This window comes from Procambarus clarkii, chromosome 90, assembly GCF_040958095.1.
Source record: "Procambarus clarkii isolate CNS0578487 chromosome 90, FALCON_Pclarkii_2.0, whole genome shotgun sequence".
Taxonomy (NCBI): Eukaryota; Metazoa; Arthropoda; class Malacostraca; order Decapoda; family Cambaridae; genus Procambarus; species Procambarus clarkii.
In genome coordinates, this window is record NC_091239.1 from 4,924,079 (window position 1) to 4,941,052 (window position 16,974).

Genomic DNA, 16,974 nt, shown 5'->3' on the forward strand with positions numbered 1-16,974 from the left:
ATATATATATATATATATATATATATATATATATATATATATATTAGTATATTTTGGTAGCAGTCTTTCCTGTAGACATATATTATTAAATATGACCGAAAAAGTAAGATTAATAATTCTAACACGAATTTTCTCAATCTTTCGTACATTACGCTTCACTGTTGGAGGTAAATAAAAAATCACTTCTCCAAAATTCATTTTTATTTCTAGTCTGACGCGACACGGGCGCGTTTCGTAAAACTTATTACATTTTCAAAGACTTCACAAATACACAACTGATTAGAACTTACGTCTCTCTGATATTATTATTTTTTTTTTTTTTGAGATATATACAAGAGTAGTTACATTCTTGTACAGCCACTAGTACGCGTAGCGTTTCGGGCAAGTCCTTAATCCTATGGTCCCTGGAATACGATCCCCTGCCGCGAAGAATCGTTTTTTCATCCAAGTACACATTTTACTGTTGCGTTAAACAGAGGCTACAGTTAAGGAATTGCGCCCATTAAATCCTCCCCGGCCAGGATACGAACCCATGACATAGCGCTCGCGGAACGCCAGGCGAGTGTCTTACCACTACACCACGGAGACTGAGAGAGAGAGAAGGGGGAGAGAGAGAGAGAGAGAGAAGGGGGAGAGAGAGAGAGAGAGAGAAGGGGGAGAGAGAGAGAGAGAGAGAGAGAAGGGGGAGAGAGAGAGAGAGAGAGAGAGAGAGAAGGGGGAGAGAGAGAGAGAGAGAAGGGGGAGAGAGAGAGAGAGAGAAGGGGGAGAGAGAGAGATATCTACATTTGAGTGAGGTGGGAAGGGTGATGTGGCATTAACACAAGACAGAACAGGAGGGGATATTAATAGGGTATTAAAAGTATCAACACAAGACAGAACAGAAACAATGGGTATTGAATAGAAGTGTTTGTAGAAAGCCTATTGGTCCATATTTCTTGATGCTTCTATATTGGAGCGGAGTCTTGAGGTGGGTAGAATATAGTTCTTCCCACAACTATATTCTACCCACCTCAAGACTCCGCTCCAATATAGAAGCATCAAGAAATATGGACCAATAGGCTTTCTACAAACACTTCTATTCAATACCCATTGTTTCTGTTCTGTCTTGTGTTGATATTTTTAATACCCTATTAATATCCCCTCCTGTTCTGTCTTGTGTTAATGCCACATCACCCTTCCCACCTCACTGAAATGTAGATATAATATCAGAGAGACGTAAGTTCTAATCAGTTGTGTATTTGTGAAGTCTTTGAAAATGTAATAAGTTTTACGAAACGCGCCCGTGTCGCGTCAGACTAGAAATAAAAATGAATTTTGGAGAAGTGATTTTTGATTTACCTCCAACAGTGAAGCGTAATGTACGAAAGATTGAGAAAATTCGTGTTAGAATTATTAATCTTACTTTTTCGGTCATATTTAATAATATATATATATATATATATATATATATATATATATATATATATATATATATATATATATATATATATATATATATATATATATATATATATATATGTCGTACCTAGTAGCCAGAACGCACTTCTCAGCCTACTATGCAAGGCCCAATTTGCCTAATAAGCCAAGTTTTCATGAACTAATGCTTTGCCGACTACCTAACCTACCTAACCTAACCTAACCTAACATTTTCGGCTACCTAACCTAACCTAACCTATAAAGATAGGTTAGGTTAGGTTAGGTAGGGTTGGTTAGGTTCGGTCATATATCTACGTTAATTTTAACTCCAATAAAAAAAAATTGGCCTCATACATAATGAAATGGGTAGCTTTATCATTTCATAAGAAAAAAATTAGAGAAAATATATTAATTCATGAAAACTTGGCTTATTAGGCAAATCGGGCCTTGCAAAGTAGGCTGAGAAGTGCATTCTGGCTACTAGGTACGACATATATATATATATAAGCCTATACTTGCATAAACCACAAGTGAAGATTAACAATCTTTGGACTTGTGGTTTATGCATGTATAGGCTTATAGCATGGACACGAGTTCTCTCACATTAACAGTGGCTTGATGAAAAAACGTATAGTAACCTCTCACTTGTCTAGTGCTATCGGGAAGTGGAGATATTTGAGGTGTATATATATCTCGAAGTCTCTACTTCTTTTGTAGGGTCTGATGGTGTAGTGGGTTAAGGCGTACTAGTTATGGCAGCTACTGGAAGGTAGTTGTGCTTTCTGGGTTCGAGGCCCACTGGTGGGTGTTGTCCAAAGATTGTTAATCTTCACTTGTGGTTTATGCAAGTATAGGCTTATAGCATGGACACGAGTTCTCTCACATTAACAGTGGCTTGATGAAAAAACGTATAGTAACCTCTAACTTGTCTAGTGCCCTCGGGAAGTGGAGATATTTGAGGTGTATATATATCTCGAAGTCTCTACTTCTTTTCTTCGAAGTAGAGATTCTTCTTCTTTCTTTTCTATATATTTCTCGAAGTCTCTACTTCGCGAGAAACGAAAACGACGACGTCTGACGCGGTTGAGTGCACGCTACGCTCCTCACTCTAAGCTGTATATCAGCCCTTAAACTATCGCCAGATGATGTAGACCGCCACCCACAGGCAGCTAAGTACATGGAGTCCAAGCATGTTATAGCAAAACCAAAGTAACCGACCAAAATCAACTCATTCCATCTCAAATAAGTTTCAAAACATTCCTCTACGGCTGTGAGTACCAGTGCATGCTGCCGCCACCGCGCTGCCTGACGCAAGTTTCTTCACAAAATATACCCCCAGTCCATTCTAACCAATCATGTCTCCTAAAAATATGACTGTGCAGGGAAATAAGGACAACAAACCCCTTAACAAGGCATCCATCCTGGCCAACTCTAACAATATTCGTGTTTCTCCATCTGGAAGCTCTGGGGTCCGGGGCGACGGTGCTGCCCTCCCCTCCACCCCATTGAGCAAGTTGAGCAAGGGAGCAGAGTCCTCTCAACCCTCTCCTATGGACATGCTAGCATCCCAGTTTAAGCAACTCAAGCGAGCTTCCGGCCCTTCAAAGGAATTCGCAAACTGGACCGAGAATCAGTGGTTCAAAAAGTTGTGCCATGTCCTCGAGTCTCAAAATACTATCATCTTGAGTCTTCTAAATGAGAATCTAGCGACCCGCGCTAATCTCCAACAACAACAACAAGAAATAACCCTCCTCCGCGTGGATATTAGAAACTGCAAGGCTAGCCAAGACCAACTACAGCATGATTTAAATGATCTCCGTGAGGAAAGCAACCTTCTGAAAACTGATGAAGCCATAAAAAAACAGGAGGAAGCTCTCAGCAAAATGACTGCATGTATCAGTACATTTTCAGCCCAACGTTCCGTCTCCCAGGATGAACAAGACCAGCAAAAGCTGTTAGACTCTGTTATCGTCAAACCTTATCATTGTGTTCATTGCTGTCTTCTTTTATGTGCTAGCCATATGCTGTATTGTGACTACCAATTTTTGTCAACTACCATTCAAGCTGTCATTGCAATCAATCTTATATTGTTTCTGCTGTATTGTGCCCACCAATTTGTTGTCAACTACCATTTTAAGCTGTCATTGCAATCAATCATAGCTACCTATGTGCTTTAATATACTGTACCTATAATTTTCTCTCATCTTTTTTTTTTCATTCCATGTAATCTGTTATCATTTTTTTGTCTATAAATTTTGCAAGTATTTACCTCCTTAAAATTTTCTTAGATTAAGGACCTGCCCGAAACGCTGCGCGTGCTAGTGGCTTTACAAGACTGTAATTACCATAATTGTATCCTCACATTCCTTATGTACATTCTTGTATATGCATAAATAAATAAATAAATAAATAAATAAATAAATAAATAAATAAATCGTGTCGTCCCTAGATATACTTTTGTGTTTGATCCCCCACAATATCTCTGTAATCAATTTGAACGTTAGATCCCTAGGTAAACACTTCGATGATGTTAGTGCCTTGATTGAAGCTATTGACAATAAATTCTCTTTTATTATACTTACTGAAACATGGTTGAAAGAGGATACTACTCAACTCTTTAACATGCCTAACTACTCAGCAATTCACAACTGTCGTCAACTTCAGAGAGGTAGTGGCACTGCTCTTTACTACCACCAAGAACTAACATGCTTAAAAGAAATTAGAACTAGAGACTGCTATGGGGAGTATATCTTCGCCAGCTTCAGAGTCAAGGGTGCCGAGTCTGTCCTGTCTGTGGGTGCAGTTTATAGAATTCCTAACACTGATGTGTCCGAATTCAACTCAAACCTTAGAAATCTAATACTTGATAACAGACTGAACAAAAACCACCTAATTATCGCAGGGGACTTTAATATTTTTTTTTTTTTTTTTTTTGAGATATATACAAGAGTTGTTACATTCTTGTACAGCCACTAGTACGCGTAGCGTTTCGGGCAGGTCCTTAATCCTACGGTCCCTGGAATACGATCCCCTGCCGCGAAGAATCGTTTTTTCATCCACGTACACATTTTACTGTTGCGTTAAACAGACGCTACAGTTAAGGAATTGCGCCCAGTAAATCCTCCCCGGCCAGGATACGAACCCATGACATAGCGCTCGCGGAACGCCAGGCGAGTGTCTTACCACTACACCACGGAGACTGCAAACCTCTGTTGACCTCTGCGAGCCAGAACACCCTACTGCTGTTAGCTTCCTCAACTGTATGAATTCCTGCTTCCTCATACCCTTAATCACTAGACCTACTAGAATCACTGATAGCACTGCCACGACTCTAGATCACATCTGGACAAACATAACCTCTCCGCTTACTTCTGGTATAATCACCGATAGCACTACAGACCATTACCCCACCTTTCTCTTAACTAACATTACCAAACCACCTCTTGAGTCAAGAGAGATACGTTTTAGACTACACAATGAAACTGCTATAGACAATTTTATAACTGCTGCTGATAATGTCAACTGGGAGTCCGAGTTAGGTAACATAGAGGACATCAACCTAGCAGTGCAATCTTTTCTTCAAAAAACTCTTAGCCTTTATAATACCCACTGTCCTATGCTAACTAAACAAGTCACAACCAAAAGGGTTAACAATCCCTGGCTTACAAAGGGAATACTTAAATCTATTAATAAAAAACATGACCTTGAGAAGAAGTATAGGTTAGGAATTGTCTCCAAAGATTTCTCAAAGAATTACTCATTATTGCTATCTAAGATAATTAGACGAGCCAAAACTAAATACTACGAAGATAAAGTTACCCAAATAAAGAGCAACATTAAACAAACTTGGAGAACAATTTCACAAATATTGGGATCAAAGAAGTCTTTAAATAACAAACTGACTCTCCTGTCTAATAACGATGGTCAGCTTTCAGCCTCTGATTCTGCTATTGAGTTCAATAGGTTCTTCTCTTCCATTGGTTCATTCCTTGTTAATGATATCCCATCTTCCAGTACTGACATTAAGGACTATCTTACAGGTAACTATCCACAGTCTCTGTACCTAAAGCCTATTAATTCCACTGACGTCAATGAGATAATCCTTTCCCTTAAAACCAAGTCTGGTGCCCTTGAGGAGATACCAACTTTAATCTACAAAAAAGCCTCCAGATCTTTAGCCACTGCTTTTGCTTTGCTCTTCAACAAGTCACTTGAACTCCAAATCTTTCCAGATATTCTAAAAAAAGCGAGAGTAACGCCTGTCCACAAATGTGGTGATCTCACAGATGTTAACAACTACAGACCTATATCAATCCTGCCAAACTTGTCAAAAATTTTTGAAAAACTAATCTATAAGCAGCTTTACTCATATCTAGCCAAACTCAATATACTTATCCCTTGCCAATATGGCTTCAGACCCAAAAAAAGCACTAACGATGCACTTATTAGTATGCTTAACTCGATTCATACAGCTCTTGATAAAAATGAGTTCCCTGTTGGGTTATTTGTGGACCTGCGTAAAGCTTTCGATACTGTCAACCACCAAAACCTTCTTCTTAAATTACATCATTATGGAGTCAGAGGTCACTCCCTACAATACCTCAAATCCTACCTTACTGACAGGCTCCAATGTGTTTCTGTGAATAATACAATTTCTCCCACCCTACCCATCAACATTGGTGTTCCCCAGGGCAGCATACTTGGCCCTCTCCTCTTTCTCATCTACATTAATGACCTTCCAAATGCCTCCCAACACCTCAAACCAATTCTATTTGCTGACGACACAACCTTCATTTACTCCAGTCCTGATCCCCTTGCTCTATATGCCACAGTAAATACTGAGTTAAATAAAGTCCATCTGTGGCTAACTGCCAACAAACTCACCCTTAACATTGACAAAACTTTCTATATTCTGTTTGGTAATAAATCCTCTAATCAAATAAGTCTCAAAATAAACAATACCCAAATTTGTAACAAATTAGATGGCAAATTCCTTGGCATTCTCATTGACCACAAGCTGAATTTCCAGGGACACATTCTAAACATATCAAAAAAAGTTTCAAAAACTGTGGGCCTTCTTTCTAAGATCAGATATTATGTACCACGCCCTGCCCTGGTGACTCTCTATTACTCCCTTATCTATCCATATCTCAACTATGGTATTTGTGCTTGGGGCTCTACTACCCAAAATCACTTACGTCCTCTAATTACTCAACACAAAGCTGCTATTAGGACAATATGCAATTCTGGCCCCAGACATCACTCGGTTCCCCTACTCAAATCTCTGAATATGTTAGACATTAAGTCACTGCACATTATCTCATGTGTATCATACATATATAAAACGCTAAACTATAATGCCAATCCTGATCTCAAAAGCTTCATAGAAGGTTGTAACAGAACCCATGAGCACCACACCAGAAATAAATACAGTTTTGATATTCCTAGAGTACGACTTAATCAAACCAGAAATGCTCTACAAATCAAGGGGCCCAGAATGTGGAATGACCTTCCCAACCATGTTAAAGACTGTACCTCTCTCAACCAGTTTAAGTTAAAAACGAAGCTATACCTAATAAATTCCCTGTAACCTACCTTACCCCTCTGTTGTCAACCCATGTATGTTTTTTGTTTTTTTTTCTTTTTTTTCAAATCAACGCTGTTTGAATGTAATTTTCTGTAATAATTTGTAATTGTATTTGTGCTGCTTTTTCAACAATGTTCCCCCCTCTTTCACCTCTTTTTTTATTTTTGTTCTCAACACATTTTATTCTTTTTACCCATTAGTTTTAAGCTTTAGTCATTAATGTTTTTCCTGCCCGAAACGCTTTGCGTAATAGTGGCTTTAGGCATTGTATGTACTAGCTCTATCTATAAAGCCAACAAACTTTGTAAAATCTCTTTATGTATGTACCTTACCTAAATAAAAATTATTATTATTATTATTATTATTATATACCTGTGGAACATGAAGGTGAAAATTGTGTCGAAATAGCTCAGGATCTCTTAAAAAACAAATTGCAGCTCATTCTAAACAAAACTGACGTTATTGCCGCCTACAGAGTAGGCAAAAAGAATCCATCATGTCAAAACCAACGGAAAATTCGCCTGAAGCTGTCTTCCCAGTTCACGAAATCCCATCTAGTCCGGACAGCTGCATTCCAACGGAAGGGATTATACATCAACGAGTGCTTGTCTAGGAACAGACAGCAACTCCTCTACCGCCTGCGTCAAATCCGTCAACAAAACCCAGATGCGATTCATCAGTGCTTTGTTAGAGATAGGCTGATAAAGGTGAGAAAAACCGCAGAGGGCAAAATGTTCACAATTACTAAAGAAGAGAACCTCAACACTTTCCTCTCCCAATGTGGTTTGTCTGACCTCATTATCAATCCCAGTGAATTAACTTAATTAACCCCCTGTCAACTAGTGGGGCTAGGTTTCCTAAGTCTCCTTGTTTCATTTTCTGACTTAATTTTTAACTTACTCTTAACTAGTCATTTACTGATATTATTTAATTGAGTGCATTAATAGTTCTTCAGGTCTTATTAATTATACAGTCATAACTGAACTATTTATAGTTAATAATCATTAGCTTAAATTTGCCTATGCTTATTATTCAACTTTTCTTTGATTTCATTTATTACCTAGGTTGCCTAGCCTCGCCATGCTCCCTTACTCCATTGTACCCCTGGCTTTGCCTGCATCTCAAATTGCAAATTGTTACTTACAGTGTACCTGAGAGTACTTGTAAGCAATCTACCTCATTTTTCATTTTTTGCTCAATTTGTTTTTGTATTGCTTAGTCTTGTTTATATTTTTGTTTTGTATGTCTATATCTTGTGTTTTGTATAGTCCATGTTTATATGTTTTTTCTTTAATCTCATTTATTACCTAGGTTTCCTAGCCTAGCCATACTCCATTACTCCATTGTACCCCTGTAAGCCCCTTTTGTATTTGTTTTGTACAGTATTGTGTACATTTTTTAGCCCTATTTTATAGCTTATTTCTACCTTGTAATTTGCCTTTCTTTCCTTGTTTTTCCTGCAATCAGCTTTTTTTATGCAGACAAGTATAGACCCAGAACTTAACCTCTTATCCACTATCTATGACAATAATCACTTTAATGATCTAAATTGCAGATATTTTGCAGCACATGATGTAAACAATGTATTAACTCATGATCACAATATCTCTGTAATCAATTTGAACGTTAGATCCCTAGGTAAACACTTCGATGATGTTAGTGCCTTGATTGAAGCTATTGACAACAAATTCTCTTTTATTATACTTACTGAAACATGGTTGAAAGAGGATACTACTCAACTCTTTAACATGCCTAACTACTCAGCAATTCACAACTGTCGTCAACTTCAGAGAGGTGGGGGCACTGCTCTTTACTACCACCAAGAACTAACATGCTTAAAAGAAATTAGAACTAGAGACTGCTATGGGGAGTATATCTTCGCCAGCTTCAGAGTCAAGGGTGCCGAGTCTGTCCTGTCTGTGGGTGCCGTTTATAGAATTCTTAACACTGATGTGTCCGAATTCAACTCAAACCTTAGAAATCTAATACTTGATAACAGACTGAACAAAAACCACCTAATTATCGCAGGGGACTTTAATATTGACCTCTGCGAGCCAGAACACCCTACTGCTGTTAGCTTCCTCAACTGTATGAATTCCTGCTTCCTCATACCCTTAATCACTAGACCTACTAGAATCACTGATAGCACTGCCACGACTCTAGATCACATCTGGACAAACATAACCTCTCCGCTTACTTCAGGTAAAATCACCGATAGCACTACAGACCATTACCCCACATTTCTCTTAACTAACATTAGCAAACAACCTCTTGAGTCAAGAGAGATACGTTTTAGACTACACAATGAAACTGCTATAGACAATTTTATAACTGCTGCTGATAATGTCAACTTGGAGTCCGAGTTAGGTAACATAGAGAACATCAACCTAGCAGTGCAATCTTTTCTTCAAAAAACTCTTAGCCTTTATAATACCCACTGTCCTATGCTTATAAAACAAGTCACAACCAAAAGGCTTAACAATCCCTGGCTTACAAAGGGAATACTTAAATCTATTAATAAAAAACATGACCTTGAGAAGAAGTATAGGTTAGGAATTGTCTCCAAAGAATTCTCAAAGAATTACTCATTATTGCTATCTAAGATAATTAGACGAGCCAAAACTAAATACTACGAAAATAAATTTACCCAAATAAAGAGCAACATTAAACAAACTTGGAGAACAATTTCACAAATATTGGGATCAAAGAAGTCTTTCAATAACAAACCGACTCTCCTGTCTAATAACGATGGTCAGCTTTCAGCCTCTGATTCTGCTATTGAGTTCAATAGGTTCTTCTCTTCCATTGGTTCATCCCTTGCTAATGATATTCCATCTTCCAGTACTGACATTAAGGACTATCTTACAGGTAACTATCCACAGTCTCTGTACCTAAAGCCTATTAATTCCACTGACGTCAATGAGATAATCCTTTCCCTTAAAACCAAGTCTGGTGCCCTTGAGGAGATACCAACTTTAATCTACAAAAAAGCCTCCAGATCTTTAGCCCCTGCTATTGCTTTGCTCTTCAACAAGTCACTTGAACTCCAAACCTTTCCAGATATTCTAAAAAAAAGCGAGAGTAACGCCTGTCCACAAATGTGGTGATCTCACAGATGTTAACAACTACAGACCTATATCAATCCTGCCAAACTTGTCAAAAAATTTTGAAAAACTAATCTATAAGCAGCTTTACTCATATCTAACCAAACTCAATATACTTAGCCCTTGCCAATATGGCTTCAGACCCAAAAAAAGCACTAACGAGGCACTTATTAGTATGCTTAACTCGATTCATACAGCTCTTGATAAAAATGAATTCCCTGTTGGGTTATTTGTGGACCTGCGTAAAGCTTTCGATACTGTCAACCACCAAAACCTTCTTCTTAAATTACATCATTATGGAGTCAGAGGACACTGATCCTTACAATACCTCAAATCCTACCTTACTGACAGGCTCCAATGTGTTTCTGTGAATAATACAATTTCTCCCATCCTACCCATCAACATTGGTGTTCCCCAGGGCAGCATACTTGGCCCTCTCCTCTTTCTCATCTACATTAATGACCTTCCAAATGCCTCCCAACACCTCAAACCAATTCTATTTGCTGACGACACAACCTTCATTTACTCCAGTCCTGATCCCCTTGCTCTAAATGCCACAGTAAATACTGAGCTAAATAAAGTCCATCTGTGGCTAACTGCCAATAAACTCACCCTTAACATTGACAAAACTTTCTACATTCTGTTTGGCAATAAATCCTCTAATCAAATAAATCTCAAAATAAACAATACCCAAATTTGTAACAAATTAGATGGCAAATTCCTTGGCATTCTCATTGACCACAAGCTGAATTTCCAGGGACACATTCTAAACATATCAAAAAAAATTTCAAAAACTGTGGGCATTCTTTCTAAGATCAGATATTATGTACCACACCCTGCCCTGGTGACTCTCTATTACTCCCTTATCTATCCATATCTCAACTATGGTATTTGTGCTTGGGGCTCTACTACCCAAAATCACTTACGTCCTCTAATTACTCAACACAAAGCTGCTATTAGGACAATATCCAATTCTGGCCCCAGACATCACTCGGTACCCCTACTCAAATCTCTGAATATGTTAGACATTAAGTCACTTCACATTCTCTCATGTGTATTAAATCCCTGAATATGTTAGACATTAAGTCACTGCACATTCTCTCATGTGTACTATACATATATAAAACGCTAAACTGTAATGCCAATCCTGATCTCAAGAGCTTCATAGAAGGTTGTAACAGAACCCATGAGCACCACACCAGAAATAAATACAGTTTTGATATTCCTAGAGTACGACTTAATCAAACCAGAAATGCTCTACAAATCAAGGGGCCCAGAATGTGGAATGACCTTCCCAACCATGTTAAAGACAGTACCTCTCTCAACCAGTTTAAGTTAAAAACGAAGCTATACCTAATAAATTCCCTGTAACCTACCTTACCCCTCTATTGTCAACCCATGTATGTTTTTTTTTTTTTTTTTTTTTTCAAATCAACGCTGTTTTAGTGTAATTTTCTGTAATAATTTGTAATTGTATTTGTGCTGTTTTTTCAACAATGTTCCCCCCTCTTTTACCTCTATTTTTATTTGTACTCAACGCATTTTTTTCTTTTTACCCATTAGTTTTAAGCTTTAGTCAGTAGTGTTTTTTCCTGCCCGAAACGCTTTGCGTAATAGTGGCTTTAGGCATTGTATGTACTTGCTCTTATCTATAAAGCCAACAAACTTTGTAAAATCTCTTTATGTATGTACCTTTGCCTAAATAAAAATTATTATTATTATTATTATTATACATATATAAAACCCTAAACTATAATGCCAATCCTGATCTCAAAAGCTTCATAGAAGGTTGTAACAGAAAACATGAGCACCACACCAGAATTAAATACAGTTTTGATATTCCTAGAGTACGACTTAATCAAACCAGAAATGCTCTACAAATCAAGGGGCCCAGAATGTGGAATGACCTTCCCAACCATGTTAAAGACTGTACCTCTCTCAACCAGTTTAAGTTAAAAACGAAGCTATACCTAATAAATTCCCTGTAACCTACATTACCCCTCTGTTGTCAACCCATGTATGTTTTTTTTTTTTTTTTTTTTTTCAAATCAACGCTGTTTGATTGTAATTTTCTGTAATAATTTGTAATTGTATTTGTGCTGCTTTTTCAACAATGTTCCCCCCTCTTTTACCTCTATTTTTATTTGTTCTCAACACATTTTATTCTTTTTACCCATTAGTTTTAAGCTTTAGTCATTAATGTTTTTCCTGCCCGAAACGCTTTGCGTAATAGTGGCTTTAGGCATTGTATGTACTAGCTCTATCTTTAAAGCCAACAAACTTTGTAAAATCTCTTTATGTATGTACCTTACCTAAATAAAAATTATTATTATTATTATTATATATTACTATTATTTTGTAGGGTCTGATGGTGTAGTGGGTTAAGGCGTACTAGTTATGGCAGCTACTGGAAGGTAGTTGTGCTTTCTGGGTTCGAGGCCTACTGGTGGGTGTTGTCCAAAGATATATATATATATATATATATATATATATATATATATATATATATATATATATATATATATATATATATATATATATATATATATATATATATATATATATATATATATATATATATATATATATATATATATATATAGGGCGTCAGTATCATGGTGTGAGGATCTACGTGGGGAACTCTGCCCTCAATATCTTTAACCTGTATGCTCCTTGTGATAAGTTTAATTATACTGGCTGAGGCAAAGTGAAATTGACACCAGTAATTCCATCTATCATCATACTATCGTGCAAGAGGAGCCACACATCTATGGATCATCCTATAAAATCAGCAGACTTCTAGATGTTACTACTGCTCGGCTTAGACTCGGTTACAAGTATCTCCGGGAATTCTCATTAGCTGCTGATGTAGACCTGACCAAATGTAAACTGTGTCAACAAAATTATTCGCACACCCTCCGTCACTATGTGATGGAGTGCGAAAAGATACGTGGATTTAGAGACAATTCTATAACCAATGTTCCAGCGATGTGTCAATATTTCATTCAAAATGATCTGCTACCAGAAATTTTAGCCAAATATCCCCAGTTTGCTAACTGTAGGTAGTAACTAAGTGATTGTAACCTATCGACCGCTGCCCACTGGATGGGGGGCGGTGTGCTGGACAAACATATAAATTTTGACACTAGCTCTCCACATATGTCAGTTGCTTAATTTAGAACCTGTACTTGAGGTCGATCTCGAACCCATTATTATGTGACGACTTATATTGAATTTTGTAACTAGCTCATCAAGAGTGTAACTTGCTTAGCTAAATGAATTGTGGGGTTCAGTCCCTGAGCCCATTATGTGCCTCTGTAGCCCTTTCCACTACCGCCCACAAGATGGGTATGGGGTGCATAATAAATGAACTAAACTAAACTAAACTAACTTCCTATCTGTATTCAGACTGAGCCTAGCATCATTATAGGTGATTATAACGCTAGGCATAGAAATATTGGTAATTCGCAGTTCAGTAATCGTAACGGCTACCAACTGGTGTCACTATTAGGTAGCCACGATACCTGGTTGATACCTGGTTGATGGGGTTCTGGGAGTTCTTCTACTCCCCAAGCCCGGCCCGAGGCCAGGCTTGACTTTTGAGAGTTTGGTCCACTAGGCTGTTGCTTGGAGCGGCCCGCAGGCCCACATACCCACCACAGCTCGGTTGGTCCGGCACTCCTTGGAGGAATAAATCTAGTTTCCTCTTGAAAATGTCAACGGTTGTTCCGGCAATATTTCTTGTGCTTGCTGGGAGGACGTTGAACAACCGCGGACCGCTGATGTTTATACAGTGTTCTCTGATTGTGCCAATGGCACCTCTGCTCTTCACTGGTTCTATTCTACATTTTCTTACATAACGTTCACTCCAGTACGTTGTTATTTTACTGTGTAGATTTGGTACTTGGCCCTCCAGTATCTTCCAGGTGTATATTATTTGATATCTCTCTCGTCTTCTTTCTAGTGAGTACATATGGAGTGTTTTGAGACGATCCCAATAATTTAGGTGCTTTATTGCGTCTATGCGTGCCGTATATGTTCTCTGTATTCCCTCTATTTCAGCAATCTCTCCTGCTCTGAAGGGGGAAGTGAGTACTGAGCAGTACTCAAGACGGGACAACACAAGTGACTTGAAGAGTACAACCATTGTGATGGGATCCCTGGATTTGAAAGTTCTCGTAATCCATCCTATCATTTTTCTGGCTGTCGCAATATTTGCTTGGTTATGCTCCTTAAACGTTAGGTCGTCAGACATTATTATTCCCAAATCCTTTACATGCTGTTTTCGTACTATGGGTACATTTGATTGTGTTTTGTACTCTGTATTATGTTTAAAGTCCTCATTTTTACCGTACCTGAGTACCTGGAATTTATCACTGTTAAACATCATGTTATTTTCTGATGCCCAGTCGAAAACTTTATTAATATCAGCTTGAAGTTTTTCAATGTCTTCAGCCGAGGTAATTTTCATACTGATTTTTGTGTCATCTGCAAAGGATGATACGAAGCTGTGACTTGTATTTTTGTCTATATCCGATATGAGAATAAGGAAAAACAGCGGTGCAAGGACTGTACCCTGAGGTACAGAGCTTTTAACTGCACTTGGACTAGATTTTATATGGTTGACCGTTACTCGCTGAGTCCTGTTTGACAGAAAACTGAGTATCCAGCGTCCTACTTTACCGGTTATTCCCATTGACTTCATTTTGTGTGCTATCACGCCATGGTCACATTTATCGAAAGCCTTTGCGAAGTCCGTGTATATCACATCAGCATTCTGTTTTTCTTCTAATGCCTCAGTGACTTTGTCGTAGTGCTCAAGTAGCTGTGAGAGGCACGATCTTCCCGCTCGAAATCCATGTTGGCCTGGGTTGTGAAGGTCATTGGTCTCCATGAAATTGGTGACCTGACGCCTAATCACTCTCTCAAATACTTTTATGATGTGCGATGTTAGTGCAACTGGTCTATAATTCTTTGCCAATGCTTTGCTCCCTCCCTTGTGTAGAGGGGCTATGTCTGCTACTTTAAGTGCATCTGGTATCTCCCCCGTGTCCAAGCTCTTCCTCCACACTATACTGAGTGCCTGTGCTACCGGCACTTTGCATTTCTTTATAAATATTGAATTCCATGAGTCTGGACTTGGGGCCAAGTGCATGGGCATGTTTTCAATTTCTCTTTCAAAATTTAGTGCGCTCGTGTTTATATCAGTTATATTTACAGGGGTTTGAATATCCCGCATAAAGAAATTGTCTGGATCTTCCACCTTCATGTTGTTAATTGGAGTGCTAAACATGTCCTCATACTGCTTTTTTAGGATTTCACTAATTTCTTTGTCATCCTCCGTGTATAAACCTTCACTTGTACGAATAGGTCCAATACTGGCAGTGGTTTTTGCTTTTGATTTCGCATATGAGAAGAAATATTTTGGATTTTTCTTTATTTCCTGAATTGCTTTCTGTTCTAACTGCCTTTCTTCAGTTTCATATGAGCGTTTCAATTTCCGCTCGATTTCTTCAATCTCCCTATTTAAATTATTCCTTCTTTGACGGGAAATTCGTGTCTGCATAAGCAGTTCCGTTATTTTTTTCCTTCGTTTATAGTGTCGTCTGCGTTCTCTTTCTTCGTTATGGCCTTTGCTTTGAAATACAAAGCGGAGATGTTTCTGAAGAGGGGGACAAAGAAACAGTTGCGCAGTGCGCCGCACGCAGATGCGCGGGAAGTCTGGGGCCATATAAATTCTGAGGCAGAGAGGGGCTCTACCAGCACAGCCCCCACAGCACTGCTCCTGTGCCAGGTAAGTCTACTACGGGCTCACCATAGCCCGTGCTACTTGCCCCACTCCTGTGCCAGGTAAGTTACGGGCTCACCATAGCCCGTGCTACTTGGAACTTGTTCCGAGTAGCTGAATCTGTAACAACAAGGGACTCTCCCTCACTTCCACCCGACCGTCGCAGTACTCGAAACTGCGTCGCGCTGCGCCTCAATGACACGTGGACCAGTACCAGTCCTGCATTCATCAGTCTGTCGATACGGCAGGGGCTCCCCTGCCCTAATCATCCTACTCTAAGGTAATGTAAAAATTTTCTGTTAAAGTTTAGTCAGGACTGTCCAGTGTCTGGCGTGTGTTGGCGCCTTCCCCCCGCGGCCCCGTGTGGGCCGCCTTAGTTCCCTAGTGCCTTCTGCACGTTTGCCTGTCTTGAGGTATGCAGGCGCGCCTTTCAGTCTGTGCCAGGTGCTGCAGCGGCTGCTTTGCTGCTGCCGCAATGCCCCGGGTCGGCGTGTGTTTGCGCCGTGTCCCGAGTGAACCGCTCTGGTAGTGTTATCTCCCAGGCGTGCACTATGGGCACTGGTCAGCTGCGTTCCCTAGGCGTGCACCTAGGGGCCCCGGTTCGTGCCCCGCTCGGACGTGCGTGCCTGGCCGGGCCCCCTGCGAGCGGCCCAGTGTCGCCCTTGGAAACGCCCCCACGTGGACAGGTTGCTGTGGTCCTATGCTAAGGGCCATGGTGCGTGCCGTGCCCAGACGTGCGTACACGGCGGGCTCCCTGTGAGCGACCTGGTGGCCTCCAACGGATACCTGATCAACCAGGCTGTGACTCATATGTCAGGCTGCGCGCAGCCGCGTCCAACAGCCTGGTTGATCAGTCCGGCTACCAGGAGGCTTGGTCGACGACCGGGCCGCGGGGACGCTAAGCCCCGGAAACACCTCATGGTAGGCCCTTGGCGGGGCGCCACGAGGCCAGGTTGCAGTGGTCCTATGTTCCTTGGGCCCAAACTTTGGGGCCCATGCCCGGTAGGTGTCGCCCTCGTGCCATGGCGCTCAGAGGAGCGCTTGCCCTGGGTTGTGTCTCGCTTCCTTCCTGTCCCTCT